Raw genomic sequence first — 27,586 nt, forward strand, 5'->3', positions numbered from 1 at the left:
ATGAAAGCAAATAATGCAGGAATGGACCAGCTCAAGAAGGTCAGCAAAGGCTTTAATCTCTGTACAAAGCACCTTCATATGATTTACTCCTCTGGCTCATGGGTGCCTTAATACACACTGATACATACATAGCTTGTATATATGCCTAATTATCATTCAAGTAGTTTCAGAGCAAGGAAAGTCCAGCACAAAGACACATTCTACATTTTACTTTTGAAGCCGTTAAATGTCAGAAATATTGAGTGTTGAAGTTCTGAGGGGGAGAGGGGATATGGTAAATAAATTATTTTTCTTTTCGCCTAATGTTTTGGAAGGAACTTATTAGTAGACACAGAAATCAGACACATGGAGCTTTAAATAACAGTCTTATTACTAATAAAACTTGATTAGATGATGTGACATACTTGATGCCAGATGGAGCTTCTAACATTTCACTCTGAAATCAAACTTAGCCACCCAGTCAGATAGAGCTGGACAAATGCAAATAGAGCATGTCTCGCTTGGGGCAGAGCCCACTCATAGGCTTAGCACAAGGTAGGAAGCAGAAAGAATGCACAGTTTCCTCTGATTGAAAACAGAGTGAGAAGCCCAGGTGAGTGAAGGGGGAAGAGAAGGGCAGGAGTGTTACCCTAGTGCAAGTCTATTCCCAAAAGAGTCCTGAGGAATGGAAGCCATACCATACCACAACCAGGTTCTTTTTGTTCCCTTAATCCATGTGGTTTAACAATCAACCCTATGGCTTGCCAGACTTAAGTCTCGCCCCTATGGAGGAGGATGTTGTTGGTTCCCAGGAAGTCCTGCTCTATAAAGTTGAGAATGATACTGCTCCTGTGTGTATCTGGTGGGAAATTTAGCTTTTGCTTCTAAAGCTGCATTGCCTAATATAGTAGCCACTAGGCACATATGGCTTATTTAAGTTCAAATGAACTAAAATCAGATTTAAAAAATTAAGTTTCTCAGTAACACTAGGCACATTTCAAGTGCTCAATAAACAGATGTAGCGGCTGGATACACTCTAGGACACAACAGATTAGAACATATGTGCATCATCAAAGAACCATCTATTGGATAACAGTCCTCTAGATTGCACTGAAATGGGGTAGGGTAGTGCATTAGTGAACTCCAGGACTTTGCTTTACCCTAAGACAAAAATATACTCACTTTGTTTTGACTATTTTATTTTATTTTTTTGAAGTATTGTTACTGTACAATATTATATGTTACAGCTGTACAGTGTAATGATTCACAATTTTTAAAGGTTTTACTCCAGATATACTTATTATAAAACATTGGCTATAGTCCCTGTGTTGTAGATCCTTGTAGCTTATTCTATACCCGATAGCTTGTACATTCCACTCCCCTACCCCTCAGGTGGCCTCTCCCCTTCCCTCTCCCCACTGGTAATCACTAGTTTGTTCTCTATTTCTGTGAGTCTGCTTTTTTTGTTGTTATATTCCCTGTTTGCTGTATTTTTTAGATTCCACATATAAGTGATATTTGTCTTTCTCTGTCTGAGTTATTTCACTAAGCATAATCCCTCTAGTTCCATCCATGTTGTTGCAAGAGACAAGATTTTATTCTTTTTTATGGCTGAGTAATATTCCATTGTGTGTGTCTGTGTGTGTATACCACATCTTCTTTATCCATTCATCTACCAATGAACCTTGGTGTGTCTATATCTTTTTGAATTAGTGTTCTTTTTTTCCCTTTAGAAAATACCCAGAAGTGGAATTGCTGGATCATATGGTAGTCCCTTCCTTCCTTCCTTCCTTCCTTCCTTCCTCCCTCCCTCCCTCCCTCCCTCCCTCCCTCCCTCCCTCCCTTCCTTCCTTCCTTCCTTTCCTTATTGGAACCTCCAAAATATTTTCTATAGTTTCTGTAGTGCCTGTGTCAATTTACATTGCATCAACAGTGCATTAGGTTTACTTTTTCTCCACATTCTTGCCAACATTTGATATTATTTGTTGTCTTTTTCACCATAGCCATTCTGACCAGTGTGAGGTGATATCTCGCTGTGGTTTTGATTTGCATTTCCCTCAGGATTAATGATGTTGAGCACCTTTTCATGTGCCTGTTGGCCATCTGTATGTGTTCATTGGAAAAATGTCTATTCAGGTCCTCTGCCCATTTTTTAATTCAATTGTTTGTTTTTTTGGTGTTGAGTTGTATGAGTTGTTTATATATTTGGGATATTAACCCCTTATCAGAAATATCATTCACAAAGATCTTCTCCCATTCAGTAGGTTTCCTTTTCATTTTGTCAATAGTTTCCTTCACTGTGCTAAAGATTTTTAGTTTGGTGTAGTCCCATTTGTTTGTTTTTGTTTCCCTTGCCTGAGGAGGCATATCCAAAAACTGTTGCTAAGATCAGTGTTAAAGAGCACACTTCCTATGTTTTCTTCTAGGAGGTTTATGGTTTCAGGTCTTACATTTAAGTCTTTAATCCATTTTGAGTTTGTTTTTGTATATAGTGTAAGAAAATGGCCTAGTTTCATTCTTTTTCATGTAGCTGTACAGTTTTCCCAAAACCATTTATTGAAGAGACTGTCTTTTCCCCATTGTATATTCTTGCCTCCATTTTCATAGATTAGCTATCATATAAGTGTGGGTTTATTTCTGGACTATTCTGTTCCATTGATCTATGTGTGTGTGTGTGTTTGTTCCAATACCATGCTGTTTTTATTACTATACTTTTGTTGTATGGTTTGAAATCAGGGAGTGTGATACCTCCAACTTTGTTCTTCTCTCTGAAATTGCTTTGGCTATTTAGGTTTTTTTGGTGGTTCTATACAAGTTTTGAGATTGTTCTAATTCTGTGAAAAATGCCATGGGTATTTTGATAAGGATTGCATTGAATCTGTACATTGCTTTGGGTAATATGGGCATTTTAACAATATTAATTCTTCCAATTAATGAGCATTATTTATCTTTCAATTTATCTGTGTCATCTTCAGTTTCTTTTTTCAATTTCTTATAGTTTTCAGATCTGCTTCTTACATTGGACCCTTTTGTTCTCTACTTCATGTAGCACAGGTAGGGTTTGCTGCATCTGAGTATCTTCTTTCTTTTTGATTTTGGTCCATGCATTTGTTTTTCTCTCATATTCCTCTGAATTTTTTAATAGAGGAGCTTCTTTTGTGAGAGCTATAAAGCCATCCATTTCTAGATGTAGCAAAAGCATCTAATATTCACACAAATTTTATTTATCTTCACCTCCCTGAATGGCATAACGTTATTTCAGAAGTATTTTGTCATCTCATTAGACAACATCCAATATAGACCCAGATGAGCTCTAGCATCATCCTCCTTGTATTTTCTTTAGTATGTCTCCTCTAAATTGTTTCCTCTTTTGGAGTCATAGTTCATTAGTGTCTTGAACTTATCCCTTTAGGACAGTAATGTGCTGGTAAACTGGCTCTCTAAAAAACAAAACTAAACAAAAAGTCCTGATTTTTAGTATTTGCCCATTTTCCAGACATAGATACTCCCATGACTGATTTCAAGCCACTATTGTGATATTACTAAATGCAGATTTGGGGGAGATGTGGTCACATGGGCTGGAGCAGCTGCTACGGCATAGCACTACTTTAGGGAAACATAATACCAGCCTTCCATCTACAATTATGGAACCACATTGAAACTAACCCAGTAACATTCTGAGTTTTTGACACTGATGTTTGTGTCTTTGCTGCTCAAACATAACCCTGATTTATGAAATCAGGGTTTCTGGCTCTAGAAAGATAGAATCATTGAGATTTTCAAGGTGTGATTTGCCTATTGCTCATGCAAGAGCACGTATCTCCATAGCTTTCTAGATTCCATCTCCCTTAGGAGAAGTCATTCTGATCTATTATAAGTTCTTGACTCTCTTCTTTTGGCCTCAGTATTTTGGGTCTCAATTAGTCCTTCCAATATGGAAACAACTAAAGTAAGAATGATAATGAGATAGTAGTTTTAGGCACTGGCCTTGAATATAATAAATGCTCAAAAATGTTAACTGCTATGGTAAGATTTTTGTATAATTATTTTATCCTGCACTTCTAATCTACCATTTTAGGGGACAATATGTGGTATCTCCTAATGTCCATCCTTTTAAAGAAAGCAGCCTATCAGATTTAGTCTTTTTTTTTTTTAAGACCCTAAGTCCTAAGTTGTCTTTGACAGACCATAATCATGGGTTCACTGAGTCTCTAGCTGGCTCCTTGCCTTTGATATATTGAAAAAAAGTGTTTTTATTTGCTTTGACATTCCTTGAAAGGTAATCTTGAAAGTTGTTTTTTGGGGGAAATGTTTTATTCCTAGATAATACTCCACCTGTAGGCTATTTTGTGGGCCTCCCTGTCACCCTCGTTCTTTGACTGTCTGTCCACATTTTGAAAGATGATCTTTAATAGGGACAGTTTATGGCATTTGACTGGTAGTATTTACCACTTGTACGCAAAGCTACTTGAAAGAGCAAAATTTCAAAGCTGTGTTATCTCCAAATTGATAGAGCTGGCTGAACTTTAAACAAATAAAAATGTGTACCTTTTCCCTTACAGTAGTATCATTGTTTCCCTTTATTAGCCATGCCTATAGTTTTGAACCACAGCATACATTTTTTCCTGGGTTTATAGTAAGGGATTTGGTACGCAGTCATGGGGATTCTTGTAGGCTATTGACTTTCTCTATTTTATTTTTTTATTTTTTTTAATTTTTTTTTTTTGCGGTACGAGGACCTCTCACTGTTGTGGCCTCTCCCGTTGCGGAGCAACAGGCTCCGGACGCGCAGGCTCAGCGGCCATGGCTCACGGGCCCAGCCGCTCCGCGGCATGTGGGATCTTCCCGGACCGGGGCACGAACCCGTGTCCCCTGCATCGGCAGGCGGACTCTCAACCACTGTGCCACCAGGGAAGCCCGACTTTCTCTATTTTAATTTAAAATGATTTCTCAACTAATACCGACATATTGCCACCGTATATCTTTTTCTCTAATATTTAACTGTTTCTTTTGTTTCCTCACTCTCATGAGGGTACTAAAGGTAGTGTTATTGTGACGATTATTTCTTTGGGGTTCACTCAGTCATCTTTTTTACTACTTCCTACACACTACGCCACACAAAATAGAATAAATTCTCCTTTCTTGAAAAGTTTTAATTACTTGTTCTAAGAAATAGATCCCAATCCTCTCTAAACTTTCCAGTGCTAAATCATAGGCCTATCAGTTGATGTTAGGGTAATTAAAACCAATGACCTCATTGTGTTTTTGTCTGAAATTTGATTTAACAGTTTTATCATAGATTTAACAGAATCAGTCATCTATTTTTCTGAAAGCTGATGAAATCAAATCATCTGGTAGCTTTTTCAAAATGCAAAATACCCCAATTATATTGACTGAGACTCTTGAATCCCCAAGTAATTCTGGTTTGCAACATGCTTAAATACCACTTGTTTAATGTGTAAATCTGTTGGATTTTTCAGTCATTCACTCAATAACAGTTTAATTTCTTACTACATATAAGGAGATATGATAGTGTAAAGAGTCAAAAAAAACCGTAGATTCAGCCATAAAAGGAATGAAATAATGCCATTTACAGCAACATGGATGGACCTATACATCATCACACTAAGTGAAGTAAGTCAGACAGAGAAAGACAAATACCATATGACCTCACTTATATGTGGGATCTAAAAAGAATTTAAAAGATACAAATTATTTCCAAGACAGAAAGAGACTCACAGACATTGAAAACAAACAAACTTATGGTTACCAAAGGGGAAAGGGGGGCAGGGGGGAGGGATAAATTAGGAGGTTGGGATTAACGTACACACACTACTTACATAAAATAGATAACCAACAAGGATCTACTGTAGAGCACAGGGAACTCTACTCAATATTTTGCAATAACCTACAAGGGAAGATAATCTGAAGAAATATATGTATATGTACTTTTTAGAGAAAAAAATAAAAACTTTATCAGACTTTGTTACACTTATTTTATAGCTTAGTATTGCTTTTACTTTAAATGACGTAAGGTGGGGGATGGGAACAGTAATGTTTTTGAAATTCAGGACCTTTAAGGGTCTTAACCTGGCTGACCCTGCTTTAAGGAAAATGGGGTGATTGCTTTACACTGACAAAGTAAGGGACTGTACCTCCCCTATCTGCCCCCCAAATCCCTGGCAACTTTATCTCTGTACCATGGTATAAAGTACTAGTCTAAAAGATGGCGGTTCAGTTATGTGTGTGTGTGTATATGTATATATATATATGTATGTATGTATGTATATGTATATAACTGAATTGCTGTGCTGTGCTCCTGAAACTAACACTATATTGTAAATCAACTGTGTTTCAATTAAAATAAATAAAAGAAAACACTTACAGCTAAAAAAAAGTAGATTCATATAACAACGTGCAAATAAACAACCACATAATAAGCCACCATTACATAAATAATATGGGAATTCCAAGGGAGGGATAACATTTTTCCTGGCATGTATATAGCGTACATAGGAGCAGGCTTTTTTGGGTTGGTGAAGTCCCAGTGGGTAGCAACCTGCTGAAAGCTGTCTTCAGACAGGAAATTTGCAGAGGCCACAGAACAAAAGCCACTGTGGAAATGGCTGAGACAAAAACTCATGTAGAGAACTAGTAAAGAAGAAGACTGGAAAGGGGCTGATCATAAAATGTTCTGAATAGCAGCCTGAGGCGCATTTTTATTTCATTATACCATTTAATACATCTATTATATGACTATGAAAATAACAATCCTAAAAATTCTCTTTTCTGATATGACTTTTGCCTCAAAGATATTCCTGACACTTCTCCTCCAGAACTACACTTCTCCTGGAACCCTGTTGTCTATCCTTTCAGAAGTGCTTGCAGCTTATAATGACCATATTCTGATTATCCTCACCTTCATCTGTTTGTGATGCCAATTTTACCAAAGCCCTTAATACCGAATCATTCATCTTATCTCTCAATACTTCATTATTTAGGGGCTGGCATTGGTATAGACAAATGTATGCAAACTGCCTTGGACTAACTGAGACTCACAAAATCTTTAATTACACTCGACTGTGATGGAGATGGCCAGCTGTCCATCAGAGATCCTGGTTCCCTTGCAAGGCGTAGAATTAAGGCTGCTCAGGCCACCTTGCCCTCAGGCGTATTATGTGACAGTCCAGACCTCATGTGATCCCCATTCTCTCTCTTCCCTAGTCTCTCTGCTGGAATTCCATAGTCAGGGTGACTAAGCCACTTGCTTGAAAGATGGTGAGGTCTCCCTTAGCCTGGGTTCCTGAAGGACTTTATAAAACAGAACTCCTTAACTGTCCCCCTCAGCCAAAAATTGGATCAATGAGTCAGTAACTTTTTTTTTAATTGACATCTAGTTGATTTATAATATTGTGTTAGTTTCAGGTGTATAGCATAGTGATTCAGTATCTTTGCAAATTATATTCCATTTTAGGTTATTACAAGATAACAGATATGATTCCCTTTGCTATACAGTGTATCCTTGTTGCTTATCTATTTTATATGTAGTAGTTTGTATCTGTTAATCCCATACCCCTAATTTATCCCTCCCCACCCACCCCGTTCCCTCTTCCCTTTGGTAACCACAAGTTTGTTTTCTATATCTATGAGTCTGTTTCTGTTTTGTATATACGTTCATTTGTATTATTTTTTAGATTCCATATGTAAGTGATATCGTATAGTATTTGTCGTTCTCTGTCTGACTTATTTCACTAAGCACAATATTCTCTAGATCCATCCACGTTCCTGCAGAATGGCAGTATTTCATTATTTTTTTAAGGCTGAGTAACATTCCATTAGTTACGGCTGAATAATATGGTAATATATATCACATCTTCTTAATCCAATCATCTGTTGATGGTGTCAGGGAACACAAAAAAAGCATACCTGATGGTGATCGGATGGATAACTAATGATGGTGTACTTTTTTTTTTTTTTGCGGTACGCAGGCCTCTCACTGTTGTGGCCTCTCCCGTTGCGGAGCACAGGCTCCGGACGCGCTGGCTCAGCGGCCATGGCTCACGGGCCTAGCCGCTCCGCGGCATGTGGGATCTTCCCGGACCGGGGCACGAACCCGTGTCCCCTGCATCGGCAGGCGGGCTCTCAACCACTTCGCCACCAGGGAAGCCCATGATGGTGTACTTTTGATTTCAGTCATGTTTAATACTTCTGTTCATTGGTTAAAAGGAAATCTTAAATACGAATGCAATGACATTGCTCAATAGTTTTATTTTAAATTTACTTAATCAGATAATGACTTAGGGATCTAATTCTTTATTAGAAATCCAGTCATCAAATGTTAAGAATCTAAATTACCCCTCAAGGGATGGAGGAACCTGGATTTTATAAAGTACATAGTATTTATTAGCAGAACCGGGACTTAGAATCTATTTTGCCAGATTCCTAGTTTTGTACAGTTTTCACTATTTCATTTCAGCTAGCTGCTTCAAGAAAAACAAAGTAGAAAGGTTTTCCTTTCCAAAACACTAACATATGAATTTTGTATTGGGTTCCAAATTTCTTTTAAAACAATGGCCTAGTACAACTTTGTTTTCCTCTGATGGGAGTCAAAGAAATGATGAGTTTGTGATCTGAAGAGAAAGAAAAAGAGACAGTCTCTCTGATCTAGCAATTCACATCTCTGCTTTGGAGCAACAGGTTACCCAGGGGAATGATATACTGATACAGAATCAAAGTATCAAGTGTGTGCAGTAGATATAAAAGTCTTTTGAGTTGGGTTGCTATGCAATGATTCCAAGGCATTGATATTGCATATCTAAGGTGGGATCATAAGGAATTCTCAGATGTTGAAGATGCATTCAGGGAAGAAAAAGAAAGTTTCTGGAATAAATATATTTTGACTCAGTATTAAAGAAGAACTTTCTAATAGTCAAAGATATCAAGAGATAGAATGTCTGATTTTCTTGCTGAGACAGAGAACTACTAAGCTCAGTATCACTGATTGGGATAACTTGGTCAGGGTGGGTGGGGTAGAGGTGATTCAGATGACAGATGGGTGATAGGACTACATGACATTTTCTCCACAGTGATCTTTGCAGTCCCTTTCTAGCTTGAGATTCTGAGATATGCATGTAAAATTTGTCATTTAAGGCTGTTAACTGCCAATGGTAGATGATATGTTAATTGGTCAGATTTTCTTTTTCTTAACCCATCATCTTCCCTTTAATAAGTAATACATGCTTTTTCAAAATATTTGAGGATTCCTACAAAGTTGAAAAAAAGTAAAATTTCACTGTAGTTTTGTCATCTGTATAATCCGGTTTCATAGCTGCAAACACAGAATAGACGCTAGCTGGTTTAAGAGAAAAGGAGTTAATTGGAAAACATTAGGTAAGGCTGACTTTTCTATCAGGGACCCAGTAGGCACAGTGCCAGTGACCTACAATGCTTTTATGGGCCCATGAACGTGACTTAATTTCTTTTAAAATCTGAAGGAAAAAGAAGAATTTTTAGGTTGGAAGAATTTTTATTATATGATACTGTATCTATCTTTATACCAACATAGTCATAAACTATGATTATATATACATGTACATATATAAAGGGGTGTGTGTGTGTGTGTGTGTGTGTGTGTGTGATGGAGGAAAAGGCAGATGAAGGCACAAGTGCACAGGACCCATTGTAGTCTTAAAGAACATTGGCTTGGGCTTAGAGGCTGCCCACTCAGGAGCTCTAAGCCCAATCGAATACACATGAGCACTGACCGCTCCAGGACAAGCCCCTGATTCCTGCCCCTGGCACAGGCTCCACTGCCCTCACTTGAGCCTGATGGTAGATCCTCTGCCCCCACTGCCTCTGAAGGCTGGCAGAGATGTCAGCTCCCAGATGAATTCAGTGAGGCATGTGCTTCTAAACTGAAGCCTTTCATGTACCCAAAGTATAGTTGATAACTCTAATTCGAAAAGATACGTGAGCTCCATGTTCCTCATTGCAGCACTATGTACAGTAGTCAAGACATGGAAGCAACCTAAGTATCCATCAATAGACAAATGGGTAAAGAAGATGTCATACATATATACAATGGAATATTACTCAGCCATAAAAAAAGAATGAATTAAGGCCATTTACAGCAGCATGGATGGATATAGAGATGATCATACTAAGTGAAGTAAGCCAGACAGAGAAAGACAAATATCATATGATATCACTTATGTGTGGAATCTAAAATATGATACAAACGAACTTATTTACAAAACAGAAACAGACTCACAGGCATAGAGAACAGACTTGTGGTTGCCAAGGGGGAGGGGGAGTGGGGGAGGGATGGACTGGGGGTTTTGGATTAACAGATACACACTGCTATATATAAAATAGATAAAAAAGGACCTACTGTTATAGCTCAGGAAACTATATTCAATATCTTGTAATAAACTGTAATGTAAAAGAATATGAAAATATATATATAGTATATATTTGAATAACTCTGCTGTACACCAGAAACTAACACAACATTGTAAATTAACTATACTTCAATTATAAATAAATAAATAAATAAATTGACTGAAGCCTGTACAAGGGTATGTTATCAGAAAAGCCTTGGTCACAGGCTTTCACTCTAGCATTCTCACCATGTATCTATCCATTCATGGGTAATTTAGGCTCTTAACATGTAAGGAAGACTGAGAAGTGGATTTTGGGCATCCGTCGTTTTGATGTGTAAACATGGAATGTGGAAATTTCCCAGATGTAGGAGAGGTGTTCCAAAGGTAGTGAACAGCCAAATCTACCACATGATAATTGCTGCCAATGCATTGAAATATTAGCATCTGGACTTTCTGGTGTGCATATGCTTTATTTTTGTTTAATAGTTCAAATAAAAGCTATGTCTGTGATTACTGAATATGTGTTATGTAATAGGTGCTATTAACACTATTTGAATTATCTAATTTGATTTTAATTAAAAAGAACAGCCTTTTAAATAGGCAATACTGTTAACTACTCTTCCATTTTATAAATGAGGAAACTGAGACTTGAAGAGGCTAAGTAAGTTGTTCCTGGAGCTACAGTTAATGAAGGTGGGATTTTATGCTGAGTCATACCTGCTATACTACACCTGTTATATAAGAGATATACAACTTTAAAACCTGCTTTTTACTTTTAATATTTTGGCATAAGCTTTTGTAAACCTGGATTCTAAATTCTTCTTTTTAATAGTGACATAATATTGCACCAAATTAATGTAACACAGTATTTTCAAAGATTCCTCTATATTTGAATATTTAGGCTATTTCTAGATGTTTCCTCTTGTGGTAATTCTTTATGTATACACTTTTTTTCTCTCTCTATTTGGGTTTACTTCCCTAGATAAAAACTCAGAATTAGAATCACTAGGTCAAAGCGTATGAAAACGTATTTTTGAGACACCAGCCACACTTTTCTTTATTTTAATGATGAAAAAACAAGCCTGTTAGTTCATCTGTTTAACATTCAGAACGTTTATTGCATGCCTCCTTTGTACTGGGCATGGTACCTGTAATACCCTGATGAATATTTGATGGTCTTACCTAAAGGATATTATGGTTCAGTAGGTGTTAAAATAGAGTGTGTCTGAAATGAGCATCTTGTATGAATTATATATGGTAAGAATGTTTCCTAGATTTTCTGCGACAAGGTAGGAATACTTTTAGAGTTCTTAGGGGTTATAGGAAAGTGGCATTCAAAGCAATTTCAAAGTGGCATCAAGGATGAACATTTTCTCTTCTTTGCCAGTTTGTTGGATGAAATATTATCAGTCATTGTTTTAATGGTTATTTCCTTGAGTACTAATGAGGTTGAACATTTTCTCCATGTGTTCGTTAATGAGTTGTTTCTTCATTTTGAAGTACCCTTTGGTATTTTGATATTTAGTATTTATATAAAACAGATTTTGGTGTATTGCATTTGTTGTAAATAATTTCACATCTGCTTTGCTTTTTAACTTTTTTTAAACTTAGGGAAATTGTTTTACATAGTCCAATCTACCTGGCATTTTCTTTCTAATTTCTTTTAGCACTTATATACTTCAGAAGTAGACTTGACCTCTCTAAAGAGGCATATAAATAATCAATTCCACTTTTATTCATTTCTTTATGTTGCATTTCATTTGTATTTAATTCCATAATATAGCTGCAATTTATATCTGTGTCTAATGGGATATATTAGATTTTATTCTAAAAAGATAGGCAATTATCTCAACATTATTTATTGAACAGTTTCTTTCTCATTAATTGGTGGTGCTCATTTTGTCATACACTGAATTTAGATTCCCTTTCTATATGAATTCATAAAGTCCTATGCCCATTTGTCTCCATTTCTATCATAATGAAAATAGCTATTTTTTTTCCCATCAGTCTTTCTGAGGGCAGGAGTTGTGTTTCCCCTTTAATAACTAGCATAGTGCTTGGCATATGACAGGCATTATATATATGTTGAATGAATGCATAAAATAGGATGTTTCTGGGGTACCTATATTTTCCCACTATTCTGTATGTCAGTTTCTATGCCAGTTCTGCTCTATGTTAAATGTTGTGTCGGACTTCCCTGGTGGCACAGTGGTTGAGAGTCCGCCTGCCGATGCAGGGGGCGCGGGTTCGTGCCCCGGTCCGGGAAGATCCCACATGCCGCGGAGCGCCTGGGCCCGTGAGCCATGGCCGCTGAGCCTGTGCGTCCAGAGCCTGTGCTCCGCAACAGGAGAGGCCACAGCAGTGAGAGGCCCGCGTACCGCAAAAATAAATAAATAAATAAAATAAAAATTAAAATAAAATAAAAATAGGGAGTTTAAAAAAAAAAATGTGTCACAACAATATATTTCATCATTAGGTAGAACAAAGAATCTCATTAGTATTTATATTCAGAATTTTCTTTATGATCTATACTCTTTTTGTTTTTATAAATTTATTTATTTTATTTATTTTTGTCTGTGTTGGGTCTTTGTTGCTGTGTGCGGGCTTTCTCTAGTTGCGGTGAGAGGGGGCTACTCTTTGTTGCAGTGCATGGGCTTCTCATTGCGTTGGCTTCTCTTCTTGCGGAACATGGGCTCTGGGTGCATGGGCTTCAGTAGTTGTGGCATGCGGGCTCAGAAGTTGTGGCTCACAAGCTCTAGAGTGCAGGCTCGGTAGTTGTGGCACACAGCCTTAGTTGCTCCGTGGCATGTGGGATCTTCCTGGACCAGGGCTCGAACCTGTGTCTCCTGTGCTGGCAGGTGGATTCTTAACCACTGCACCACCAGGGAAGTCCCATGACTCTTTCTTCATGTTAACTTTAGAAAGTTTTAACAGAATCTAAAATTATCCCTACTAGAATTTTGATTGGAATTATGCTAAAAATATAAATTAATTTGGAAAGAAGCAAAGTTTATGTTGTAAATATTTTCCCACTCATGCATGTGTTATAGTCCTTATTTTCCTTTATAGCTTTTTATAATTTTCTTTACAGAGTTATTCATAAGTACTTTATTGATTTTGTTGTTACTGCTGTAGTGAGTCAGGATTATTGATGCTATTGGGAGCTGCATTTATTTATTTTAAAAAATTTACTTTTTGTTTATTGCTATTATATAGAAAAGTTATTGTTACAAATTTATCTTGCATCCTGAAACTTTTCTTGAACCATTTTATTAATTCTTACAGAAAAATTTTTGTACTTTTTTAGTTGATGTGAAGATCTTCAACACTTGAGAATAATCTCATTGTCAGCTAAATTCTATTTTGTTTTTACAATAAGGGATGGAAATTGAAGAATAAAAGTAAGATTTAAAAAACCAGCTTTTGGAGATAGGATTAAATTTTTACATCTATTTTAGAGATAGATATTTTAATAGATTCCGGTAATTATATATATATATATGTATATATGTATATATATATGTATATATGTATATATATATATATAATCTGGGAAACAGGTTTTAACTGCTGGATCTTTCAGGGGACAAATATTTGAGTTTTTCAGAACCGATGAAGACTTCCCTGTACAATTTCCTGACATACATGTTATTATCTCTTCCTGGTCTTTTCTAAACTCCACCCCACTTAGCTCCTGCCTTTGGCATAATATCCCGAAACCTCCCATGGATGGGGGCTCTTGACCTGGAATCACCAGGCTGTCTGAGACCAACAACAAGGCATCTCAAGCCCAGCTTTCTTTCATGTGGCAGCATGGAAAAGGCAAATGTCCAGCTCTGACTTTGGCTATGTCCCCATCACACCAGGACTCCTGGGTAGAGGGAAAATGTGAGTTATGAGAGCCCCATTTAAAGCCACAAGAGAATGGATATAGGAAACAAAGAAGCATAAGGTGGAGCCCAATAGAGTCTATTCCATTTTTTAAATATTGTATATTTTATTCCTAATCAATAATGTTCAATTTAGTTGAACATCTAGAAGTTGTCTGAGATAGAATTTTCTATTTTCTAAAGAAAACTTTTGTGTCCTAATTAAGGCAAATATTTTATTTGATCATTTATTGTGAAGGTAATGATAAGTGTTAAATAAGGCTTTTGTTTGCATTTACTCTGTGGGATATTTATTTAAGACTACCAAAACTTTGGTGGATTTGGGTTAATATTGGTTCTTGCTACATCATGGGAGCTGACAAATAATAACACAATGGGGACAATACAAGTATGAAAGATCCAGGCTCACATAACACCATTGATCCTTCTGCATCATAAAATTTTATTCTTTAGACTTGCACAGTTATCCAGTTTACATTCCATGTATTTCATCATCACCTTGTCATGGGTTGACCTTCCTCTACATGCTTTACTTGTATTTTTGGAAGTTATTTTAAGGGCTTGTTTGGACGCTCTGAGACTACATTGACCTCTGGACATCCACATTGCAAGATAGACTCATTACTTTTGCAGATGTAATGACACCTCAAAATATCAAGAGATGTGCAGTCTGTTTTGGTGATAGGAACAAGACACTGTAATCCACTATGAGTACAACAGAGTCCAATACTTAGTTTGGGGTGGATTAAAAAAGATAAGATAATGAATTACAGTTTTGTTCAAGTGTTAGAATAAGCCTAATGAATAAAGCTACTTCAGACACCTAATGATGAACTAGACCATAGTGTTTTTTGCAGAGTCTACCTGAAAAAAGCTTAATATAGCAAACTTACGACTTTCTTACATAACTGGCATATTATTTTTATCTGTTGTGTTTAGAAATCAGTGGATGGTTTACATTTTCTTTAGTAGCAACCGATTGGTCTCATGCTTTCTCCTATTTTGAAACTATTTTTTCCAACACTTAAAGGCAACTCTGGACCTATCAGAATCAAAAATTATAAATCTTCAGAAAAATTGGGATAAGGTGTTTGTTTTCTCCAAATTAAATAAAACCTGGTGTTTGATTTCAAGCTGACTCTGTAGTTTTCATCCTCCTGTATTAAAAACCATGTAGATTGGGAAGAAATATATGAGAATGTGAGTGAGAAAATCTTACGTCACCTCTGTATTGCTGACATGACTGGAAGAAAGTTTTGAATTAAGTACAGCAGTTAAAGAACAAGTCGAACTCAATAAAAGTTATTGCTCTCTTTTTGACAGAGAAAATGAAATCTTGGTAATTGATAGTATATTTACAATTTGAAAATGATCATTCCTGATAATAAAATAGGAAAAAGAAGCAGGTGGCACTTTTGGATACATCTGTTGAATGATACATAATAAATATTTTGATAAGCCACATGTCATAGTTGTAAAATGCCCAAACCAGATCACTGGGTTCAAATTTAAATAGTGACACAAACTAGCTGTGGAATTCTGAGTTGCCTCCCCTTTCTTTGCCAATTCCTCTGTCTATAAATATGGGTAATAATAGTACCTACCTCATAGGGTGGTTCTGTTGGGGGTCACCAAGGCCACCCTGAGTCTCAATGATGTGCTAGAAGGGTTCCCAAGATTCAGAAAATCTGTTATACTCACAGTCATGGATCCTTACAGTGAAAGGATACAGATTAGAATCAGCAAAGGGAAAGGACACATGAGGCAAAGTCCAGCTGCCAACTTCCAGATGTCCCTTCCCAGTGGAGTCACATGGGGGTGCCCTTAATTCTCTCAGCAACAGTATGTGACAACATGTGTGGAGTGTGGTCAACCAGAGAAGCTCAACTGAGCTCTCGTCCCTAGAGTTTGATTAGGTGTCAGTCACAGAAGCCTGCAGCACCAGATGACGGACCTCAGCTCTTCAGACCTCAGCCGCCCCTCCCCCAAGCAAAAACAGGTGTTCACCATAAGTGTATCTGATCCACTTGGAACAGCAGAAGCCTCTAGCATATACACAAACTCTCTTATCAGTCAGACTGTTGGAAGAGCTCAAAGGTTATCTTCCAGGAACTGGCCTAGGGCCAATTCTGAAGGAGGGCCTTTCTTTGGAATGTGTAGCATTTGAGGAACTTATGCCTGCTGAGCTAACCCTTGCCTGCCCGGGGGTTATGAGGAATAAATGAGTTAATCAATTAACTTAGAATAGTGCCTGGCTCATGTAGCAAATAAATAATGGTCAGCTAGAGTTCCTTCTTGTGGACCTCTGTGAGCTGAACGAAGCAGATTGGTTTGGAATACAAACAAGAAATAGCTATATTCCGTGGATCTTGTGATCATGACATAAGTCCTCAAGTTTGGAATAATGGGCATTACGAGCAAATTAAATATTTTAGCGAGCAGTGTTTTAAAAAAACAGTGTTTTAAAAAAGAGGAGTTCCCAGTGAAACACCAAATCCTCACGTTTTGTCTTTTTGTTCTTTACAGAGCTCTGAAATCAGCAAGGCAGTAATCAAAGAGCAGAACTGTTTGAGGAATACCACAAGAAAGCAGGTACAGAGTGGTTCTCAATAATTAACCCGTAATATTCATTTAGACTGATGATCGATTCAAACTTCTAGGCCCTATTATTAAAAAGATTTTACAGAAAAGCCAGTTTGGTGTCTTAGAATATGTGTGACTGCATATCGCAGATGGCTGACCATATCCTAAAGAGAAACTGATTTCTATGTATACGTTAAATCAATTCTGAAGGTTTCAGTTAGGCCAGGCCTAGGTAGACATGTAAAGGAATTAACTAATTATTATTATTTGTTATTAAATCAACACATATTCATTAAAGGCCTGCTATATGGCAGACACTCATCTGTGAGGTATTTGGTGATTTTATAGACTTGGACAAAACAGGCATGGTCCATTCCCACCCTCATGGTGCTTACATTTCAGTGAAAGTGATATGAAGTAAGTAAGCAATATCAATATGTGAATAAAAATTGATAAATGCTATGAAGAGAAATTGCAGAGTTCTGTAGGAGAAAATATTGGGAAATGAGGGAGGAATCTACTGTAGGTGGACTAGACAGAGGTGTTTTTTTGGAAGATGATGTTTCAACTAAGAGCTGAAGTGTAAGGAAAAGAGTCCCAGGCAGATGGAACAGCAGTGAATAAAGAACATAACTGTAAAAAAGGATAAAGTGGCTGTAGCAAAGTCACAGAGGTGGAGACAAGTATAAGATGAAGCTGGGTTGAAAATGGGATGAACGTGAATATGGTAACCGGCCCAGTCCCATAGGGCCTTCATGGCTCAGGTAAAGTGTCTTCAGACCAGCTCTGCTTGGCCACTTTCTGCCCTTGGCATTTCCATGCTATGTCATTTGATGTTCTCTGCTGGTCCCCTGAATATAGAAGCTTTCAAATCTGCCACCCAACCCCACGCTTCTACATCTCCTGCCAAAGTACGGTGTAAAGGGCTCATGACTGTGCAAAGAGGTTCTCAGTGTGTCCAAATACTAGTTCCGTAATATGTTCTGTATAAAATGGTTTGGGGTCAAGAAGGTTTGAAAATTTCTGAATACTGTACCACTCTCAGGAGCTTTAAATACACATTAACATGTTATAGTTTCTGGGAAGTTCTGTAGTACAAACATATGTGTATGTGTTTTGTGTGTGTGTGTGTGTCCCGTTACTGAACTTAATATTTAACCAGTATTTCCAGGTTTACATTAGAAAATGTTTCAGAATTTTCTCTCTTAGAAATATGTATTTTAAGGGGTTCCTTATACTCCTGAGGCTGGCCTGCATTTAGGTCACTTGACCTATTTTATGGCTATGCACATTAAATTATGTTTGATAATTTTCTAGAATCTGGATAATTCAAGCCAGAAGAAAAAATTAATAAATAAATGTTTGCTTCAGTGGTTTAGCTTTTTAAGGCAGAGGATTTTTCTTGACCCGAATTATATGGTTAACTGCTTTAAATCCTGATTATACTTTGCATGTGAAAATACTGCCTTAAATCCTGATTATACTTTGCATGTGAAAATACTGCCTTAAGTACCAGCAAGGAACACTGGAGTAAGAGCTTACTAAGTAATTTTCAGTGTTAGTGTTAGTAATATTTGTTTTCTTAAATCAGACAAAGCAAAACCACAAAAAATACTGTCTGCCTCTTAGCTGCTCTGAATCTCATGCTTATTCTTCTTGATTTGTAAAATTCACCTAAGTTTTAAAAGTCTGAAAGTGAGGAAGATGACTTGGGGTAGTGCCTACTTTAGCACCTAAAGAAATGATTTGATTTCATATAAAATGTGGAGATTTTGTATTTGCAGCAATAAAAGTTTCAAGGACTCAGAGTGTGAGAGTTAAACTAAGGTTATCCCAGAAGAGAGGCTCTCAGCATCTGTGTTGGAAAGGACATTGACTTTTATAGATCAATGCAGTATCTTTCAATTCAGTTAATTATTATTAAAAATAAGAAAAAAATTATTAAAAATTCCCTAGTACTTCATAACTTAGAAAGAAAAAAAGCCTTGTTTCGTCCCCAGACAGACAAGAGACAGCTGTCCCTTAATTACTACTACTGCCATTTGCTTTGTACTAGAGATGTGTCTCAAATTTGGAAGCTAATTAGAAATCTTAATTGAAAATGGCTTAAAAAAAAGGAAAAGAAAGCAAAACGATCAACATGAAAACATAAAAGTAGGGAGGAAAATAGAAATGGTAATATTACAGCCAGATTGAATAATCACCTATCTTAAAATGAGTTGGTGCCTAGGGAACATATTTTGTGGCATGAAATGGAACTTTACTGTTTCCTCTTTCAGGAGGAATTTTCTCAACCAAATGACAAGTCTTTTAATTTCTATAAATTGTAATTTTTCAGGGACTAGATTTTTCTCAGTGTACAAACAATAGTTTTAAAGTTTTGAAGCTGAAGTTAAATCTCAGCTCCCTAACTTGTTCCCTGTTTGACCCTGGACAATTTTTCCAACTGTTGTCAATCTCCATTTACCCATCTTTAAAGTGAAATTTTAAAATTCTATTTTGCAATGTGGTTTCTTTCTTATTTGTCTCTTGACTTATACACTGACTAGATATATTCAGTTCTAGAAAGAAACGAAAGAAGAGAAAAAGTCAAAAGGAAACAAAGCTAAATTTGAGAGTATATATAATGTCTAGCAGAGAATACCAATACCATACATTCAGAAAGTGCTTGTTGATTCTGTGCCTTGGAGGCAAAGATTGGAAGGCAGATTCATTAATCCTTTTACTTAAGCTATTTTTCTTTCTGGTGGGTGTTTTGGATTCTGTTGTCCAGATTGTAAATCCCACTTAAAGGTATTAGTGACATATATTATTTCTGAAGTACAGAATGAGAGTTGCTCAATTCATATTTGTTTAATTTGAGTGAGGCTGTGAACTAACAGGGCAGGAAGTAGGTAACCCAGATTGTCCTATCTTCTGGTTTACAAACCCCATGTCTCACATCTGAAGCAGAAGTGGTTATGCCTGCCTGTGAATGATTTCATTCAATGATAGTGCACCCACTTCCTGCTGCTGCCCCATGCGCTCTACTCCCATCAAACTAGCTAATTTCCTGTTATTTATGCATATTGTACATTTGCGGCTTTAGGTCTTTGCTTGCACTGCCTCCACTTTCAATATTTTCTTCCTTGTTTTCTTTCATTCTCCCTCCCTTCTTCCCCCCCTTCCTTTTATCTATACCCATCTTTTTGATGTACATATCTCTTAAAGTCTGACCAAATACCACCTCCCCCATGAAGCAGTCACAGGTATCTGCTGAGATAATTCTCTCTTACCTCCTTTGATTTTTGTTTTGTTTTGTTTTGTGTTCAAGCACTGTTCCTTGTTCCCTGTCTAGAAAGTGACCCTGAACACAGAGCCAATGGGATCCCAACCACATAGTATGTTAATGGCTCTTTACTTCCATCCTCCGCTCCATTTTGTTACCTTTTACCAAAAATCTCATCAAAGAAGTAGACCACTGGCAATGTTTGCTGCTTGCTTGCACACTGGTGTCTGGGTTACTGGTGGTATGAATTTTTGCCATTGAGCACCAGGCTGCAGTGACATTAGTTTTCTGAGTCTGGTTGGCTTTCTGAATCTATGCTTATTTTTGGCTGCTGTGTACTTTGCAGTCAGGAGCCTGGCTCTGTACCCAGTGGTCTAGGTGCCCTGATTCCCAGGACACCTGCCTGCATCTATTTCTCTGTGTCCTTACCTTACTTTGGGTATCCTTCCTTGATTTATGACTTGGATACACATGTGATACTGAGAGTTGCCCCTCCACAGAGGCCCTTTCTACTGCTTCCTTATCCCCCACCCCAAACTCAAGGGTGCCCCTATTTATTGAAGCCCATTCATATCAAACTTAAGTTTATCACTTAAGTCTTGATAATTTGGACTCTTGGCTCCTATAAGTCAATATTTGTTTCCCAGTTTATTCTTCCTACTCCTTTGGAGTGGATTTCTTTTTGCTTCCATTTATGTCTCTGCATTCCTCCTGATTGAATGGTTATTATCAAACCGTTCCAATTGTACCTCTCTAAGGCCATCTTCCACTTGTCTAGCCATGTTAATAGTAAATATTATTAAAATTGATAATGCTAGTAATATTTATTGACCCCATTCTATATTTTCTAATATCTTCTTTTGTTTCACTGTTTTAAAATTTGCACACAGTAAAATTCATACTTTTTGGTGTACAGTTCTAGAATTTTTGACAAATGTAAGCAGTCATATACTCACTCCACAATCAAGATACAGAACAGTTACATCACCTATAATCTTCTCTTTTCTACACCTTTATGGTCAGCCTCTCCTGCTCACTTCTAACCATTAGAAACCACTGATCTGTTTTCTGTTTCTATAATTTGCCTTTTCCAGAATGCCATGTAAATTGAATCATACAGAATGGAGCATTCTGAGTCTGGCTTCCTTCACTTACAATAATGTGCTTAAGATTCACCGAGTTTTGTGGGTATCAGTGGTTTATTCCTTTTTATTGCTGAGTAATATTCCATTGTATGGATTTGCTTTGGTGTGATTATCCATTTATTTTGAGTTTGAGTTTTTAGTTTAAAAAAAACATGTTTTTCTGTGATCATGTTTTATTTCTCTTAAGTAAATAATCAGGAGCAAGATTGCTGGGTCATATGGCATGACCCAGGTTATGTTTAACTTTATAAGAAACTGCCAGACGTTTTTCCAATGTGGTTGTACTATTTTGCCTTCCCACCAGCAATGTACAAGAATTCCAGTTGGTCCACATCCTTGTCAGAGATTGATGTTGACAATTTTAAAAATGTTTAATTATACCATTCTAGTAGGCACATAATATCACCTCATTACAGTTTTAATTTGTAATTTCCTAATGATATATAGATCAGTTTAGAAAATATCGATATCTTAACAATAATGAGCCTTTCAATCCATGAACATTGTATATATCTTCATTTGATTTTATCTTATTTTCTTTTATCAATGTTTTATAGATTTATAGCATACAGATTCTGTACATATTTTGTTTGATTTATTTCTAAATGTTTTCATGTTTTTTGGTACTATAATAAATGGTACTTTAAAAAACTTTATTTTTCCATTTTTCATTGGCAATGTATAGACAACTGATTTTTGTATATTGCCCTTATATTGTGCAACTTTGATGAACTGATTATTTCTAGCTTTTTTGGTAGATATTTTAGGTTATTTTCGACATAGATAATCATGTTGTCTGCAAAGAGACAACATTAGTTGTTCCTTTCCAATCTGTATGTCTTGTATGCTTTTCTTGACTTGTTGCATTGGTCATGACCTCCAGTATGATATTGAAGAGGAAAGATGAGAGTGGAAATTCTTACCTTATTCCTGACCTTAGCAGCAAAGTACTGAGTCTTTTATTATCCAGTTATGATGATAGCTGTGGCATTTTTGTAGATGGCCATTATCAAGCTAAAGTACTTCCATTCTACTCCTAAATTGAGAGGTTTTTTTGTTTGTTTGTTTTTAATTTTCTGGATGAGAGTTTTTATTTTCTGTACATTGAATTTTGTCAGTTACTTTTTTTGTATCTTTGAGATGATCATAGCTTTTGTTTTTATTCTGTTGATATAGTGAATTACATTGAGAGATTTTTGAATGTTGAACCAGTTTTTCATTCCTAGATAAACCCCTCTGTATACAGTTTATTCTAGAATAAACCCCTCTTGTATACTTTTGAATTAGATTCGCTATAGCTAAGGTTTTGTTGATAATTTTTTTGTGAGTCTAAGTTCATGAGAGATATTGGTCTTTTTTTTTTTTTTCCTTATGGTGTCTTTGATTTTGCATTAGGTTAATGCTGGCCTCATTAAATGAGTTGGAAATTATTCCCCACTTTTGGTTTTCTCAAAGAGTTTGTATAGATTTTTGTTATTTGTTCTTCAAATTTTTAGTACCACTCATCAGGAAAGTCATCTAGCCTGGAGTTTTATTTGTAGTTTTTAAATATGAGTTCAAGTTTGTAATAGTTACAGAGCTATTCAGGTTATACATTTCTGCTTGAGTGAGATTTGGTAGTTTTTGTTCAAGAAAGTGTTCAATTGTATCTAAGTCACACCTTTTTAAAAAATTGAAATGTAGTTTATTGGTAATTTATAGCTTCTCTCTGTTTTCTTGGTCAGTCTGGCTAGAAGTGTATCAATTTTATTTATCTTTGCAAAGAAACAGCTTTTGGATTTATTGATTTTCTCAGTTGTTTTAATTTTCAATCCCATTGATTTTGCTTTTACTTATATTATTCTCTTCCTTCTGCTTGCTTTGAGTTTAATGCACTCTTTCTAGTTTTCTAAGATGGCAGCTTAAATCATAGATTTGAGACTTTCCTAATAGGAGCTTACTAAATTTCTTTTTTTTTTTTTTTTTGCGGTATGCGGGCCTCTCACTGTTGTGGCCTCTCCCATTGCGGAGCACAGGCTCCAGATGCGCAGGCTCAGCGGCCATGGCTCACGGGCCCAGCCGCTCCGCGGCATGTGGGATCTTCCTGGACTGGGGCACGAACCCATGTCCCCTGCATCGGCAGGTGGACTCTCAAGCACTGCGCCACCAGGGAAGCCCACTTAATAAATTTCTGTAAGCACTACTTTAGTTGTTGCATTTGGCAAATTTTGATATTATTTTTTACTTTCATAATTCAAATTATTTTCTAATTACTTTCGTGATGTCCTCTTTGGCCCAGTGGTTATATAGGAATGTGTTGCCTATTTCCCAAATATTTGTATTTTCAGATTTTTTTCTGTAATTAAATTCTAGTTTAATACTGTTATGTTCTGAAAACATGCTTATATGATTTAAATTCTTTTAAACCTGTCACAGTTTTATGGCCCATGTCAAAAAAACAAGGACTGCCTTCAGGTCAAAACTATAAGAAAACAGAGGGGAAATGAAAACTTCACCCTCATGTGACTTAATTCTTCAAGTTTTAGCTCCTTCTTACAATTTTCCTGCTTTTGTTTATTTATCAAAATGCTCAGGTATCTTGCTTTTTGTATCTACTTCTGATCAGCGGGACATATAGTATTCAGTTGCTTTGGTCCATTTCTGCTAGAAATGGAATACCTAAAAGTTTTGCATATGTTAATTTATTTACTTCTCTCCACAATTTGTTAGACAGGTATTACCATTTTACCAGCTTATGATGAGGTAACTAAGGAATAATACGGTTGAGTTAATTGCCCAAGGTCTCAAAGTGGCAGAGCCTAGGTAGTCTGGGTTTATAATAGCTCTCTTCACCACTTTGCTACAATGTCATTCATGCTAAGTTACTGTAATAGAGATTCAGATATGCATGCTAGACTAAAATAGAGTTAAATTATAAAAGATTCCAGAACACAACAGCAAGAAATAGTCAAACAAAGACAGACTTACTAACTTGCCAGACAAAGGAAAAACAACTGGTGAAGAAATTCCCAGAGTAGTTCACTAAAGGGAAAAGAGCCAGTGAGTATTAAGTGCTAAAATGTTATGGGGTGGGAGACAGAGGGGTGTGGGGAGTAGAGGGGTGGAGAAAGAGGGAGAGAAGCATGCAGAGGTGGATGTTATGTTGGTTATGCTATTTAAGGATTGAAAGTTAGTACTTTGGCAAAGACAGAATATAAAAGGAAATTTTTCTATTTACAACATTACATTCTGTATAGTATATGCTCAATAAATACATGTCACATGAACTAATGATTATGGTATTTCCTTTCCTTACTTTTCCTTACATGTGGGATCAAAACAATCCTAAGAGTTGGAGAGCTTCATCCTGAGATTGAAAAGATGGGGAAGGAAAAAGTTTTATTCAGTATTCAGGCATAAATTAATGACATAATTTTCACATAAAATCTGAGCTTAAATACCATACTGCCTTAGTAATAATCCTTCATTTACTCCAGCTGATCACAGAAGATTAGCCCATGTTATAGAGGAATTCATTAAATTAATCCATGATTTTTTTTAGTTGCATGAGAGGCACCAGAGAAACTCTAAATGAATTTGCAGGTGGAGCAATGGCTTGGAACTTCACTACTCAGCCTTGTTCTTTTCGTAGATATTCTTCCCAATTCAAGTTTAGCAATTAAATTTTCTTTCTTTTCCTTTTCCTTTTTTTTTACATTTTTGAGTACCTGTGTTTGCTCTTGTTGTGGTGCAGTTTTATTGAGTAAATATTTTAGGTAGAATGTGTGACTGTGTACACATTTGTGTGTAAAGAAACTGCTTGCAGTGAAAGAATTCAGACTCATCACCTGCAGTAAGAATGAGAAAACTTAGTTATGTCATATTATGTTCTTTGTAGATAACCTCAGGCACTCTATGAATGTCTCTGGAGAGTTAAAGTGAAATTACAATCATCATGAATACACATTTATTCTTGCCTGTCATAATAAAAACAGAAGATAAAATTTTAATTAAATTCATTATCTGTCTTACTTTGAAATTTCAGATTTCAAAAGAAAACGAGCAATTAATCACCAGAAACTATAGCTAATTCAGTCAATACTAATTTGAACCTGAAATGTATCGTCATAAGGAATTCAGTCGGTTCTGTGAGGGAATAACTTCTGATGTCTATATTAGAAATGGCCTGTGGATAAAGCTGACACTTCAGTTTTAGTTTTGCTTGAGCAGGTGGTATTTAACTGGCCTTCGGTGTACATGTGTGACAGTGTTCATAAGGATTTTGAAACTTTCTTGTTTGTTATTTGTTTGTTTCAAATTTAATGTTTTATTGGAAGGTGAATGGACAATCCCAATCAGTTATAAAAGCAAAATTAGAGGATTCTAGGATTGTGATGGAGATACAGGAGTCTACTGAAAAATTGTCCAAAATTCTGAGAAGCTAGATATTTTTGTGTAATAACTCCAGCATGATCTTTGTTGTCCAGTTTTTGAGATCACAATTTGGAAAGCTCCCTATAATTTCAGCTGTTGGGCTCCTGTGGTAGGATTTCAGCAGAAGCTAGAAAATCCATTTTCTGGTGGATAGGTGGCCATGGCAGACATATTCGAAACTTCCATAACCAGAGCCATACCCGTAGCCTCTGAAGTCACATCCATAGCCCAGTCTGCAGAAGCTGCCATTACCAAAGCCCAGGCCACCAAAGCCAACATAGCTGAAGCCTAGGCCTCCGTAATAGTGCCTGTAATGGCTCATGGTGTCAGGGGTGGTGACTTTGGTTTGCTGTTGAAGACAAGATCCTGAGTATGAATATCAGCACGTGTAGAGGGATGCTTATATACCCTGGTCAGAGCATGTGATATATCATGTGTATACCTTCCTTTCATGTCATTTTTTCATTATACATACTTGGCACAACTCATTAATTTGTTGTCCCCTGACACAGGGAGAGGGCCTCACACTCATTAAAATAGTTGAGATCACTTTGTTGCCTAGTTAGGGTGTTCCTTAAACGTTATTGCATCACTTTATCAAATCATCACTTTGCACCCTTTAAATATACACAATTACATTTGTCAATTATACCTCAAGAAAGCTGGTGAAAAATGTTATGGCATCATTTTGTAAGAGGAAACGCCGTTGCCGCAGCAGCGTTTCCTCGGAGTCCTCTTTAGTACAGGTGAGAAAAGAATCAACCTCCATCCAAATTAAGATTCTCTCTGTACATCTCTGCTTCTTGAGATAGGCTTGAGACGGGCTGCTAGGAGCCATTACATTTAGAATATGCAGCTGCCGAATAAAAGTATCAGGAAAAAAGCCCTGTCATCTTAAGTGTAGACAGTAGAGTCCTGTCCATTAGTTAGTTTTCAGATGAAGAGAAGGCCATTTAAAAATACCCAAACATCTAGTGAATTGCCATAAAACCCTCCTGTACCATTTTTTAAATTATTAATTTATTTATTTTTTCTGTGTTGGGTCTTCGTTTCTGTGCGAGGGCTTTCTCTAGTTGCGGCGAGCGGGGGCCACTCTTCATCGCGGTGCACGGGCCTCTCACTGTCGTGGCCTCTCTTGTTGCAGAGCACAGGCTCCAGACGCGCAGGCTTGGTAGTTGTGGCTCACGAGCCCAGTTGCTCCGTGTCATGTGGGATCTTCCCAGACCAGGGCTCGAACCCGTGTCCCCTGCATTGGCAGGCAGATTCTCAACCACTGCGCCACCAGGGAAGCCCGTACAATTTTTTAAACCTCTGCTGTGTGATAGCAATTAAAAAAACAAAACAGTGTATTTGGAGCTCGAGACCAGCTTTACAAGTTTTTGTTAAGTAAGCAAAAACGCAATGAGTCACATGAAGTATTTATAGAAAAAAAATTTCCATGAAATTACAATCTGTTCTGGAACATTCAATGAAAGTTCCTATCCTTTGGATGACATGTGAGAAGCAACCAGGAGTGTCACACTGAACAAAAGGGTAAAAGCCCACCTTAGAACAAAAGGCCTTCTCGCTGATCCCAGTGTGGGACCTAGCCCATGGAGATTTTCTGTACCATCTCTGGGTCTCAGTGTGCTCATCTCTTGAATGAAATGACCCCTAGTTTCGTTAAGTCTCTTCAATTCTATATTCTGTTAGAACATTTTATCTCAGTGTTTAAAGAGTGATGATAGGTAGACATAGGTAACACACCTCTCGTGAAGAGATGACTGAGATTAAGTCAAACATGTTTTCGCATCTCTACTTTGTAATTCTTCAGGTTGTTGTCATTTTTATAACTGACACAGAACACAGTATAACAAGTCAGACGGTTGACCAGCTGTATTCCCAAAGCTGGTCCAACTGCTCCCCCTTAGGACATCTGATCATTGT

The 27,586-nt window shown here is 36.8% G+C and overlaps 1 protein-coding gene across 5 annotated transcripts in view; it reads left to right on the forward strand.

Moving 5' to 3' along the window:
• Positions 1 to 27,586, forward strand: part of INPP4B (inositol polyphosphate-4-phosphatase type II B) — a 701,292-nt gene that overhangs the window by 302,763 nt on the left and 370,943 nt on the right. For all 5 annotated transcript variants that reach the window (XM_089911312.1, XM_089911308.1, XM_089911305.1 and 2 more), the window contains one exon: positions 16,778 to 16,843. The gene's annotated coding sequence lies outside the window, so the exon portion shown is untranslated. The remainder of the gene's footprint in view (positions 1 to 16,777; positions 16,844 to 27,586) is intronic.

This window comes from Delphinapterus leucas, chromosome 5 (assembly GCF_059928025.1).
Source record: "Delphinapterus leucas isolate spDelLeu-1000000601 "Yukka" chromosome 5, BTC_Dleu_Yukka2, whole genome shotgun sequence".
In the NCBI taxonomy this organism is placed as follows: domain Eukaryota; kingdom Metazoa; phylum Chordata; class Mammalia; order Artiodactyla; family Monodontidae; genus Delphinapterus; species Delphinapterus leucas.